This window comes from Mustela lutreola, chromosome X (genome assembly GCF_030435805.1).
Source record: "Mustela lutreola isolate mMusLut2 chromosome X, mMusLut2.pri, whole genome shotgun sequence".
Taxonomy (NCBI): domain Eukaryota; kingdom Metazoa; phylum Chordata; class Mammalia; order Carnivora; family Mustelidae; genus Mustela; species Mustela lutreola.
This window is the reverse complement of record NC_081308.1, coordinates 13,890,826-13,904,405: the sequence shown is the minus strand read 5'-3', so window position 1 is coordinate 13,904,405 and position 13,580 is coordinate 13,890,826. Positions and strand designations below refer to the sequence as shown.

Here is a 13,580-nt window from a genome sequence, read left to right as displayed (position 1 = left end):
GTGGGATGAATTTTCCTTCCTTCCTTCACTTATTCATTGCTTTATCTGCCAGTCACTTGTTGGGCACCTCTTCTGTGCCATGTCCCACGGTAGATGGTAGGGATTCAGAGACAACTAAGACACACTTCCTGTCCTGTGGAAGAATGAAAATACAGTGCCAGTTTGGGCATTCCTCCCATTCAGATGTGGACGACCATATCCCTTCTCCTTGAATCTTATCTGGCCTTTACGACTTACCTGTAACCTAAAAAATGAAGTAGAAGTAACTTATGAGGTTAGGTTATAAAAGGTAGTACAGCTTCTGCTTTGCTTTCTGGAACATTCACACTTCGAACTTGAAGTGCCACAAAAGAAATCTGACAGCCCAGGGCCACCGTGGCGTGCAGAAACCCAAGGAGCTACACGAAGAGGCTGTGTGCATACGTTCTGATTCATAGACCTGGCCGATATTCCAGCCAACAGCCAGGATCAACTTTCAGATGGTCAGGTCATTTCGGCCCCCCGTCACTCAGTCATGTTCAGCCACTGGGTCTTCCTAATTTAGAGCCTAAACCACATGACGCTGAGGCAAGCCATTTCCGTTCTGGCTCTCTTTGAATTGCTGACTCACAGGGTCCATGCATGGACAGAGTAAGTGTTGATTAATGTCAGTAAGGTTTAGGGTGCTCTGTTATGCAGTAGTCGTGGTAATTGGAACCATTTCTCATGATCATCCCAGATAACCCTGAAGACATGGTTATTGAATTACCGCCATGATCGTCGTCCCCAGCGGTATTCTTCGTTTGCCCATTCATGATGCTTGCTGGGACTCACAGCAATTTGAAGAGTTACTGTCTTCAGAAAGTTGATGGTCTGGCATGGGCAGATCCAACCCAAGGGGCTTAACACTTAACAACCAAAATTTGCCAAGGAAGCCAATAATCTGGTCCTTGAAGAAGCTTTATCAATGCAGCAGCCTAAAAATAACAACGAAAGCCCTTCCTTATAGTATGATTCAGGGATATGCCAACTGCTTAAACTCAATTTCATGTCCCACCAGTCTGTGTTTTCATAGAACATAGATACAGACCCATGAAAGCCAAGCATTGCAGAAAATGTGATCTACCATAGACTCATACAATGCTAAATCTAAAGGAGGCATACAGATAATTTGCTCCAGTCCACACACACTTGCCCATTGAGGAAATTATTGAGGTCCAGAAAATGGGGTGCCTGCTGGTGGCCATGTTCCAGGACCCAGGGCCCCTACCTTGTTTTTCTCCAGCCTCCTTTCCCTGTGCATCAGGGAAAACATTGTACTCAAAGTGGCAGCAGGTACTCAAAGTTCCAGGCCCGTATCATGGGGTCCAACAGAGCTGGGAAGAGTCTCCGTTACACTACTGACCAGCCATGCGAATGTGGCCCAGTTACTTAATTTCCCTGAGCCCCCAATTTCTCATCTATAAAAGGAGGGGTGATGACAGCACTTTCCCCACCAGCATTCCTCGTGGGAGTTCATGGAGATGAGGCACAGGAAGGACATCGCTTCATGCCTGGTCTGGTCTGTAGGAAGCACTTAGAAAGCCCAGATCATTCTAGTTTGAAAACTTTTGGACTGTACCTTGAAGAAGGGATCTTTGGGCTGAGTGAGAAAGTTTGATTGATTTGTTTTTTTTTTTTTTTTTTTTTTTGTCGAGTTGAGGGTGACCGAAGGGGGCACAGGCCAGCACTGCCGCCGGCCTTCTTGGAGAAAGAGGCACCTGCTGGCCTCAGCTGAGCATGGGGGAGGTGGCTGAGTTATGGCCTCCATCCTCTGGATGCTGGCAGACAACTCATTGGCTTGGCCCTTCTGAGACCTTCCCCTCCACCTGTGAATGACATTTCAACTCCTCTAGGCCAGATGCACTTTGATCTATTCCTCCCCCCGCCCCGCCCCGCCTTCATCCTCTTCGTCCCCCCCAGACTTGAGGGCTCCCTGTGGATGTCCGTCAGGGGCTGCAATGTGGTCAGCTTCCTGCCTCCTCCTGCCAGTGGAACCCCAGGGGAGCAGCACAGAGCACCCTGGGGGAAATAAAAATCCAACTGCTCCGCTCTGGCTCCCGGCACTTCTGAGCACCCTGGTGACCTCAAATCCTGGAGCAGCCTCCAGAGCTCAGCTCTAAAACAGGGAAGGGAAGCTCTGGGGGCCCCAAACAGAAGGAAGCGGAGAGGACAGCCCAAGCGAACATTCCTCTCCAGGTGCGTGGAGTGGCTCTTATGCCAGGAACGGTGCCAAACCCCAGAGAGAAAGGGCTAAATCTCCTTTTGGCTCTCGGAGGTCCACACAGTCATTCGTAAAAATGTCTTACAGTGTACAGTGTTCCAGGCATCATCTTTAGCCCGCAGGTTGGGTACCAAGATGAACAAAATGGTGATGGGCCTGCTCTCTTCCAGCTCACAGTCTTAGGGAGAGGCCAGACTCAGAAACAACCACCACACAGTGTGATCAGTATTGAATTAGCCAGATGTGTGATGATAGCCAGGGACACAGAGCATGTGGCTGTTGGTACTGTCAGAGGTTGAGGGAGGGGTTAGGACGTCTTCATAGAGGAAGCTGTGTTTTAACTGGGCACTCAGCGATGAGCAGGGCTTGGCTAAAGCGGAAAGTGTGATCCAGGCCTGGGGACCAGCATGTGCAGAAAAGGACAGCAGCCTGAAAGAACTGTGTTTGGGGGAGCACAGAGCACCCGGTGGGAAGGGAAGGAGGTGAGGGAAATGACTGGGGGCCACGCTTGAGAGCCCTCAGCTGCATAGACAATCTAGGGGGTAATTTATCCCAGAGGCAGGTGGAGCTTCCGAAGGTTATGGAGCAGGGGAGTAACATGTGGCTTTGTATTTCAGCAGGATGCTGCTGCTCCCGAGGTAGATGGTGAAGCAGATGGGTCTGAAATAAGTGCAGGGAGGCCATTCAGCAGGCTCTGGCTTCATCCAGGCAGAGACCCGCGGAACAGAGGCTGGTGGAGTTCTATCTAGCAATAGCCTGATCGGATTTAACTTACACACACTCTCTCTGCATCCCCCAGACCCTGACGAACTGCAAGTGCTCCATAAACATTTGTTAAAGGAATGAACAAATGTGGAACATTTTACCTTCCAAGGACTCCCGTGATGTGAATCGGAGACTTTGCGAGACCCCAGGTTGCCCTGGGATCTCGACCTCCTGGTGTCGAATGGAGAGGCTATAGTCTGCAGCAGGGCGAACCAGGGCTGTTGCTGTGCCCTGGTCATTCTAGGTAGCAAAAGGCTCATTGTTTAGGAGGGCAGTGGAATCGGGCCATGAAGTTTCCCTGGCATCTACAGATTTTGTACGGAGGTCAGAGGAGAAGGAGCAGAAATCAGTCTGATGACTTTCACCATGAAGCCAAAGTGCTATGGACCTGGGTGTTTGCTGTCTTCCACTCCTGTCTCTCATAGTTCCAGGGTCCCTTGGGAGCTGTTAGCTCACTTTTGTGTCTGTTAAGTCCTGGGTGGAGAGAAGGTCTCACTTTGGCCACCCCTTAGGAGCAGGTCCAGAGACAAAGACTCAAAGGCAAGTTGTTCATGTGAAAGGCGGTCCCAAGAAACCCTGGTTGGAAAGTGAAGGCATGGAAAGGGCTGAGAAGGAAGCCACAACAGCATGTGCCAATAAGCAAGCTACCATGCGAGCTCCTGGAGGTCAGCCCACTCTCTCGGGAGGGAACACTCGAGGGTGGTATTCAAGACATTCCAGACTTACCCCACCAGCAGGAGGAGAAAGCTGAGGGTATTTCTTTACCAGTTCCCATCTGTCAGTGTCGGAAGGCTGTTTCCAGGGGCGTTCACTCTCCAGCAGTTCCATCTCGCCCGGAGCTCCTGCTAAACGTGTTCTTCTAGAGACGTTCTCCTGGAGATGTTTGCTTGAGCAGCCCTGAGTGTGTAGAGGGAGAAGGATGCATACAGGGGGACAGCAGGATCTGTTATGGGCACATACAAGCACAGGGAGGGCTTCCAAGTCCACCCCAGGGAGATTTTTCAGTCCAGAGCTCAGGGAGGTTCGTGGGCATGATAAACACTGAAGGTTAAGGGAAACGCATCACTGTTTTCGTGTGGGGTGTTGAGGTGCATGTGTTAAGAGCCTGGATTTAAAAAGATGATCTTTGTGTCTCATTCAAAGCACAAATCAGATGGTCACCTTGGCTTTGGCATCTTTTCTGTGAGCGGGTAGACTGGAAGGTCATACCATTGTGTGGCATGGCCAGGCTAGGGGCAGGCTTTAGTGTTCCTCTAATTCCCATCCATCTTTCTCCAGAGCCACTTCGAATAAACACTGAGACCACAAAGGAGCCAGGTGACTGTTGGCAAACACAGCCAGACGAGTCACCCAGCCCACGTCAGATTGCATCCATAGAACAGAATGCTATCCCAAGGCCTAAGACATTCCAGAGCCGCCGCTCCTCAGAGCCCTTGGACCAGTGCTGGCTAGACCAGTGTGACTTAGAACCCCTGTGGCTCGTGTGTAAAGGTGAGGTTACTGGGCGGGACCCCTGAGTCACTGAGATTCAGGAGGTCTGGAGTGCGAGCTGGTAATCTACAAGTTAGACCAGACTCCCTGGTGACTCAAAGTACGTGTTGAGAAGGGCAGGCTTGGATGCTCCTGGGCCCAGAGAGAGGAAAAGAGGGGGAGGCCGGAAAAGAGGCCGAGTGAAGGGCTGAGTGCACGGGGTTGAGAGAAGGAAGAGACGTGTGAAAGCTCCCAGCGGGGTGGGTGGCCAGGAACAGGAGACGGCTGGGCCTTCTGTCTCAAGTGATTGCCTTCAAGTCCCGAACACTATGGAGAAGGCTTCCTTTTGATAAACCCTGAAGGCCAACATGAATATTTGAAGGTACGTGATCTAAGGGAGTCGATTTGAGTGAGAGAGCTTATCAGGAGGTCTTTGGGCTAGGGAGAGATCTGCTCTCCGCAGTCCGCGTGTTCCCTAAGAGGGAAGCGACCTCTGAGAAACAGCTGGGGAGAGGGAAGACCTGGAAATGCCTGACCAGGCTGAATGCATTTCATGGTTACAAAAGCACCCATTTTTCCAATGGTCAATTTCTTTCTGCCGTCTGGTTCTTAGGGGGCTAAAAGCACAGGCTTATCTTGGTGACAGCAGACACACAAACAAAAACCCAAACAAACAAAACTGAAGTGTCTTCAGAGTTGCTTACACCACTTCAGTCCCGGAGACCGCGTGGGTCAAGTTTAGGCAAGCAAAGGGCAGATTCTGGTAGAGTTTAGTCCAGTGGTTCTCACACTTGAATATACATCAGAGTGACCAGGATGGCTTGTTAAAACAGACCTTGGGGCCCCAGTTCGAGTGTCTGGTTCACCAGGTCTGGGGTGGGGCCCAAGGATTTGTTGATGCTGGTGGTCTGGGGGTCATATTTTGAGAACCCCTGGGAAGAGAGATACGAAGCTTTGTCTAAAAACTGGGCAAGAGGAGAAGGTATCAGCAGACCCTAGTTAAAAACATGGTGGAGGAATCTTCAAAGATTAACACCCGCTTACCTTAGATCAACTTTTTTTTTAAGATTTTATTTATTTATTTGACAGACAGAGATCATAAGGAGGCAGAGAGACAGACAGAGAGAGGGAGGGGGAAGAAGGCTCCCCACTGAGCAGAGAGCCTGATGCGGGGCTTGATCCCAGGACCCTGAGATCATGACCTGAGCCGAAGGCAGAGGCTTTAACCCACTGAGCCACCCAGACGCCCCTTAGATGAGCATTTTACCTTGCTAGCTGCATGCTTGCTTCTTGCAGGGAGGGGAATCATGGGGTAGCTCACTACCTTCCACACTCCTTCAAGATGAAGATGGTAGACCCTCATGGGCTCTCTCAAACCCTGGTTCAGCGATTCCGTCATTCCTGGCCTCTGAAGGGGAGGCTAGATGCTTTTATTCGTATGAATAGTAAGCTCTCTGGAGACCCTTAGTTTCACCCATTAATTTTCAGTGCTCAGGAGACACCATCCACTGTCGCCTATTTCCAGCCCCTTTGTAGAATTCTGCAGGTCAAAAAAATTTAGCTGCCCTGCTATTAACACGGTTTTGCTAGGTGTAAAATTTCAGGAAGTAAGAGTTGAGCTATGGGGAAGAATTACTTCTCAGATATAGAAAAGCAAATCTCCTCAATTCTAGGCTGTAAGTTAGGCTGTTGGAAAGGAGCATGGTAGCTCTTTGAGGTCACTGAGGTGTGCTATGGGGCTGGACTTACGCAACAGGAGAAAGGCAGCTCCGTCATAAATCCCAAAGGGGGCTTTCAGCTCAGCTTCCTCTGTCCACCTGCTCAGTTCGGTGCCGCACTTGCACGGCTGCATTCACAGTCTGACTTGGGCTCTTCGCTCTCCCTTCCGTTGGCATCTGTGGGTTAACCGCAGGCAGCTCTCCAAATCATAGGGTGGAGTAAGGTCCTGGAATAAATTAGGAATAAGACCTTGAAAGGAAATCTCTTAGAACAGTTCTTCTGAACAATTTGAGGGGCTCCCAGACCCCTCTGAGAAACCCACAGAATCAGCGGACCCTCTTCCCAGGAAAATGCACTGATGCATAGTATTCTGTGTAATCCTATAGACACCCCGGGTGAAAAGTCTGCAGTACGTACCAAAGAAAAGAATCCCAATGGAAAAGAAGAGGCTAGGCTGGGAGGCGGAGGAGGCGGAGAAGGGCAAGTCTCAGCCTCTGTTAGTTACAGTGACATAACACTAGCTGCTTTAACAGACGACTCTCCAAGTCCAAGTGTGTTGGCACATCACAGTTCTTTGTAGGTGTTCCTGGTCAGCAAGCAAGTGACCCCCCCACAGCAAGTGAGTGTTGCAGGAACTCAGGCTTCTTCTACTTTCTGCCAGGGTCTCCGAGGCCTGTGCACATAGCTGGCCGAAGGAGAAAGACCACAGACGTTCAGAGGCTACTTCAAAACCCCAGTCTGGAAGTGCTACGTATCCTTGCTGGTCATATTTCGTTGAAGAGAATGGGTTTCAGGGCCACAGCTAGATTTGGGCTACAGAACACATTCCCTGTCTGGGTAACCATTTCTTAGTGATGACTCCAATGGGGAGCGTGAACTTCTGGTGGCCAGAAAGGTGCATCTTTTCCTAACCGTTGCAGGCATGTAAAATCAGGTTGAAATAAAAGGCAAACACTGCCTTGAGAGGGAAAAGAAGCCACCAAGAGATATTATGAAGCCCCACGCATGTGTAGAGTAGGCCATCTGTGGCTTTATCTTATTGGGAGCAAGTAATTGAGGTTACAGAAGAATCATCTTCCAGTCTCAGAATTTTCTAGAGCCAGATGGTCAAGTTCCTCATTCTCTCTAATTCTAGCCTTCCTTCCCCCGACTTCTTTTTTCCTTTTTTTAGAGGAGGGGAGGGGCAGAGGGAGAATCCCAAGCCGGCTCCACACTCACTGCAGAACCTGATACTGGGCTCAACCTCACAATCCTGAGATCATGACCTGAGCCAAAATCGAGTCAGATGCTTAACTGACTGAGCCACCCAGGTCCCCCCCACCAAGCAAAAGTGCTATTTCCAGAAGCAATTTCCTGTTTCAAATGGGTGCTTTCGAACCCGTCCACCTGAACCAGAATTTGGTTGGTTAACTGAAAGAAATAATTAAAACCAGGAATCGTTTTTAAAAAATGGTACACGCAAACGGTAAACATTTTATTTGACTTCAAATACGTAAATAAACATCATTCACTAAACTTTCAATGTACAGCCAAGTCGTTTTCTTTGAATAAAAATCAGCTAATGGGAGTTGCAAGCTTTCCTTTTTGCATGAGCTGCTGTATCTAAAATACACCATGATTACCAGTTTTGGAAGTGGAGCAAGAATTTAAGACACTTGCGAGGTGAGCTTAGTGCCTAATCCTCCCAATTTTTTAATGATTTTTCAGTCTCTTACTGTAGTTTGGCAGACACATAATTCAACTGCATTTTTAGCTACCTTCTACTATACATCTTCCAGAATTTCAGTTTTGTTCCCATAAAAATAACTCCTTTTTGCATTCATATTTCATAATTCACATGTTATATAAATGACTTAATTTTGATACCAAGTGCAACTGGAACAATTGCCATAGACAGGTTTGGCGGTGAACACAGTCAACTCTTAATAACTGTAAACAGGGGGAGCAGAAGTGTGCACGGAATCAGAGCATGGCTCTGGGCATTTGGGGGGCCATGGACCTCAGCTGGTGTGTGTTACAGAGGGAAGAGAGAGGCTTGGTGTATTTGGTGTGGTGCCAGCCTCCAGTGATCACTGCCTTTTGGTACTCACGGCTTTCTGGATTCTCCTCTCACAGTGAATTCATGGCTGGTCTGTGTGACCAAGAGAATATGGCAGAAGTATCTAGTGTGTAGCTTCTGAGGGTAGGTCTAAAGGGCGTTGGGACTTCTGCCTTAGTGTCTTACATCACTTGCTTTGGGGAAAAGTGGTCCTCATGCTGGGAAGATGTTCAAGCAGCCTGGTGGGGAGAGACCCATGTGGAAAGACTCGGCATTCTCCCGCCAACAGTCAGCACCAGGCTGCAGGCTTGGAAGCAGACTGGCCAGCCCTTGTCAAGACCTAGGGCTTACTGTCACTTCAGCCAACGAGACTGTACTCTTCTCATGAGAGACCCCGGCCACAACCACCTGAGCAAAGCTGCTCTTGAATCCCTGACCCACTGAGGTTTTGGAAGATGAAGAGTGTTGATTGCTTTAAGCCACCAAGGGTCAGGGTGATCTGTTACATAGCAATAGACAATGAATACATTTGGCAAAATGGTTGCATGTCTGTCATTCAGAGAAGGTTCTGCAGTAATGGGGCCATCTACTGTGCAGAAAATTGCCCTATCTGCATTTGTCTGTTGGAGTAGTGGCCACAGACCATGTGCGAGCTGGTTGAACAGGGAGAAAAAAGGTTAGGATCATAAGGAGAATAGACCAGGGGAGTCTTTACCTAGAAATCTCGGCCTTAGCACCAGACTCAACCAAGCTACCAGGTTTAAGCTTGACTTTGGGTGTGATCCGATAACCAAGGCTTCTTGATTCCAAGTGTAGTACCTGGAGCAGCCGCATTGCCCCAAGCTTGCTGGAAGTTTCCCATCTCAGGCTCCACAATCAGGCAGGCTGAATCAGAACCTGCATTTCAACAAGCTTCTCAGGGGATTCATAGGCACTTGAAAGTGGGGAGTACTTCACCAAAGGATTACTTGTGTAGCGACTTGGCAATGGAAGGGAACGCAGTCTTAAGGGATTGCTTCTAGAAAGGGTTTTCTTTCCTGAGTCAGGAGAGCTTGGATTGCACGTCCTTCAGGATGTACTGCAGTTTCCGACATTGTGCGGGTCTGCTCTGTGACCCTCGGCTCCAGGTTCGTTGTGACTTAGATGGCTACAGTTCCTGTCCCAGGAACCCGAGTTTCACCTTCTTCCTGCCGACCCGTTGCGTCGCTCTTGCTTGCTTTAGGAAGGCAAATTTCTCAAAACCCACTGATGTTTTCCTGCCACTTGAGGGCATAGATTTGTCTCCAGGGAGGGAAAAAAAAAAAAAAACCCACCACACACTCTTCTGATTGTGGTATACCTAGGACACACAGCTTCCTGAGAGGGTGAGAGGGCCGGCTGCTCCCACCTGCCATTGGACCTCCTGAGACTCCTCAAGAGCCCCTGTGAGCTGGAAAGCAAGACTTTTAAGGAGGTTGGAAGAGTCATCAATAATGTTATCACAAAAAAATATTTGGTGCCTTTTTTTTTTTTTTTTTTTTTTACATTACAGCTGCATTGCTGCTGGTAATGCCCTTTTATTTGTCCAGGGGGGTTTGCTCCCATTAGATTAGATTAAGTGTCTCATTTGAGGCACAATAACAGATTTGGCCCAGGCTTTAGCTGCTGGCTGTGGTTGACTGATACCCAAGCTTTTGACTCCCTGCTGCGTATCTAAGCGGTACAAGCTGCAGTCAATGCATTTAATCTACATAAAAAGAACACAAATTGCACGTTAGCCTTTTTGAGTCTGGTAATCAGGTTTCCCCCCAACACACACACACACACACACACACACACCCCTCCCCCCACCCCCAACTACTCCTGATTTCCTGGACAATTTGAGGCACCCTTGTGTTGCAAAAAAATGTTTTCGGAGTCAGGTATAAAGAAAAGTCTTTTGCATTTTAATTGCACTTGATCTGCACATTGAATGACCTCGGTAATTTATATATTGTTCCTAGTTAGTGCTTTCCACAGTCCTGCTGCGCAGCTGATAACATAATTCACAGGCGCATACCTTGGGCTCTGTGGGTAGGGGCTGGGGTTTTTCTGTTCTTTCTGAGTTTGCAGAATTCTCTTGCTCTTTCAGATCCAAGCTGCTGGGGCTGATGTCAGTCACTATCTGCTTATGCAGATATAGCGAAAAGGCCACTCAAGGAGCCCCAGCCTGCTCCTTGGTTTACATTTAAAGATTGCCCTTTCTTTTTTTTTTTTTTAAATTAAATTTATTTATTTTCAGCATAACAGTATTCATTATTTTTTCACCACACCCAGTGCTCCATGCCACCTATGCTGTTTGCAGACCCGCCGGCGGAGTGGAAGGCAGCGGCCTCCACACCCTCCGTGGATCCTGGCAGGAACGGCAAACACAGGTACCACTCTCCAGCAGGCTAACTGCTGAGGCAGTGAGATGCGAGACAATCCGTACATACGAAGGGCATAATAATTAGAGAATGGGGAGATGACTTTTTTTTTTTTAACAGTAGACAGTTAACTTTTTAGAACTAGAGCCATATGCTATTTTTGTGATTTGAAAAATATTCTAAGTATTTAAGACAAGTTTTTGGGAAATCAGAGTTTGGTTTTTAGGAAACGTTTAGGTGTTGAATCGTTTTTACTTGCTTCATATTCACGCTGACGCTGTCTTCCTCACATCCTCTGGAAGGATTGCATTGGATTGCTTTGGCCCATCTCAGACGTGGCTTTAGCAGTTTGGCTCTCAAATCCTTTTAGTGGTGAGAGATTAGGCCTTGCCACTCAAAGTGTGGTCCGCCGCGCATCAGCAAGTGCCCCATGATCGTCACCTGCGGGGTTACTAGAAGTCACCATCTCAGAACCTGCTTTATGATGTGGTCGCCAGGTGGCTTGAAAATCACCATCTGAGAAGCACTGCATCGGGCTCAACCCTGGCTGCGCATTCACATCATCTGAAAACCTCACAAACAAACCGAACCACTAATGCCTGGACCCCAAGCCCAGAGATTCTGGTCTCATTGCTCCAACACAGAACTGGGCATTGGGGATTTCTGTCACCTGCTCACATGATCTCACATGTAGCCAAGGGCAAAAATCACAGGACTACACAAAATCTTAGAGCAGGATTCAAAACAAACAGTTCTAAGCCTAATTCAGTGCCCTGTGGACGTTTCCCAAATCCTTTCCCCCAGGCTCCCTGGAAACCAACAGGATTTTCAGCAGAATTTAATTTGACAAGTATTTCTTTAGTGCCTCTAATGAATCCATCTCACCATGCCCCACAGGCCCACTGAGACAAGCCAAGAAGCCAAAATCCCCTTGTGGACAAGAACGAGTTCTCTGTAGAATTCCCTGTGCCATTACACTGAGAGGTCACCCTGTGTGTCTGCTGATGGTCCCGTGGGACTCAGAGAAGGTGGGTTCTCAGACAGCCCTGAAATATACTCCTTGGTAGCAGTTGTGGGACACACCAAGCTGGGTTTCTAACCACTGATTTCAGAGAATCCCAGTCTCGTGGGCTTGCTTGATTTCGTATTTTGACACCTTGTCTAGCATGTGTTTAGCAAACTTTTTCTGATTTTTTTTTTTAAATTGAAGAGAGGCAGGCGGCCCTTTGGAAAAGATTTTGGAATGGAAGTCCGAAGACCTGGCTGGGTTTGAGTTCTTATTTTACCATGAAGCAGTTTGTTATAATGTCTGAAATTTACTGTAAAATTCCTTACCAGTTTGGGGGCACTTGTGTGGGTTAAGCATCTGACTCTTGAGGTTAAGCATCTGACTCTTGATTTCGGCTCTGGTCATGATCTCAGGGTCCTGGGTCATGATCACAGAGCCCTGTGTCGGGCTCTGTGCCTAATGGGGAGTCTGCTTGAGATTCTCTCCCACTTCCCTTTCTCTCTGCCCTTCCTCCGTCAAAATAAATAAATCTTTGAAAAACGTTAAAAATTCCTCACCGATTACAGAGTGATATTACATGCTGCAAACTGCAGTTAAGCAGTAAGCCAGATGCGGATCAGTCCTGCACACCCCAGGGCTTGTGTGGGTGTTCGAAGCACAGGGGCCTCCCCACCAGAGGCTGCTGCTATACCCGTTTCTGCTATCTGGATCACCTAGGTCTTGGTAATGGGCATAGCAAATGTCAGAACAAGGTTTTATTATTAGAATAAATAACTTGTTAATTAGCAAGATGAAGGTGGGAATGAGTTCTCATTGACGACATGACATGAATTCAAGGTACGCGGATCTGCCCAAATATTTTAGCAATACTTCTGCTCTTGCATGAGCCAGGGGAAAGAGCCTGGTGACATCTGTAGCTGGTACCCTTAGGGATGGTACCTAAGAATTGAACCCTAAGTGGGCCCTTGGCCAACCATTGGTTTAGGAGGACTTCTGACTGCCTGACGGCTGGCTATAATGACAGCATATTCCGATCACGCTGTGTGGTTGTTGTGTCTGTTTTTGAGTGAACCTTTCTTTGATGCCAGGTGATATAATATGGTTTGAGAATCGCTTTCTTCATAACCTTATCCTGAGGCTGCAATGGAGTGGCCAACCCTCACTTATTCAGACCTTTTCAACGGCTGCCATTAGCTTCCAAAAATATTCTCATGACTGAGGATGAACAAGTAAGCATGAGCTGGCCACAACCCAGATCGTTTTGTGACTTTGAGTCTCACATCTAGTTGCTGTGCCTCTTTAGGTCTTAGGCATTTTATGAAAAGAAACCAAGAGGATCCTCAATGTTAAAGGTATTTGTCTGGCTTAAGATTCTAAATTTTTCAAAAATTCCAACATATGAAGAGAAGTCAAACAGACCAAAATAGAGTAGATCTTGCTTTTGAGCCCTCTGCATCCCCCTGCTGGGCCTCCTGAATCCCAACCCATATTGTGTGACTCTTTTAAATAATCCAAACCCCTGGGAAACTTAGCCCATGCTTGCCATTCTCTCTGTATGGTCCCAATTAAGTCTGTGGACTCTAATATGGAATCCTGACAAGGCTCTGAATGGTTGCTAAGTTAATAGAATATTCTGGCAAAAAGCGGAGTGGAGGAGATGATATTTTGCAATTGTCTTACTTAGCATGCTCCTTTTATTCGGAGAAACACTGGGCGATGGGGTTGGTTTCAATTTAACATTTTCCTCCAAGGGAACCTAGCAGTGGTACTCATCTCCCAGTGTGGCTCAGATGAAGCCTCAAGTCCGATGACCCTGAGGCAAACCCCAGGGACGACTCCTCTGGGCATTGTGGAGTCAGTGAAGCCATTGCAAAAAACAGGCCCCAAACGGTGAGGCTCAGTCACTTGCTTGTTCCAGCAAAGGAGGAAGAGCATGTTTAATTGACCCACTGG

General features: G+C 47.9%; 1 long non-coding RNA gene across 3 annotated transcripts in view; it reads left to right on the top strand.

Annotated features, from left to right (window-relative positions):
* The window catches only part of LOC131821347 (uncharacterized), a 240,401-nt gene that overhangs the window by 139,210 nt on the left and 87,611 nt on the right, over positions 1-13,580 (top strand). For all 3 annotated transcript variants that reach the window (XR_009349883.1, XR_009349885.1, XR_009349884.1), the window contains exons 3-4: positions 10,530-10,627; positions 11,516-11,646. This is a non-coding gene — a long non-coding RNA (uncharacterized LOC131821347). The remainder of the gene's footprint in view (positions 1-10,529; positions 10,628-11,515; positions 11,647-13,580) is intronic.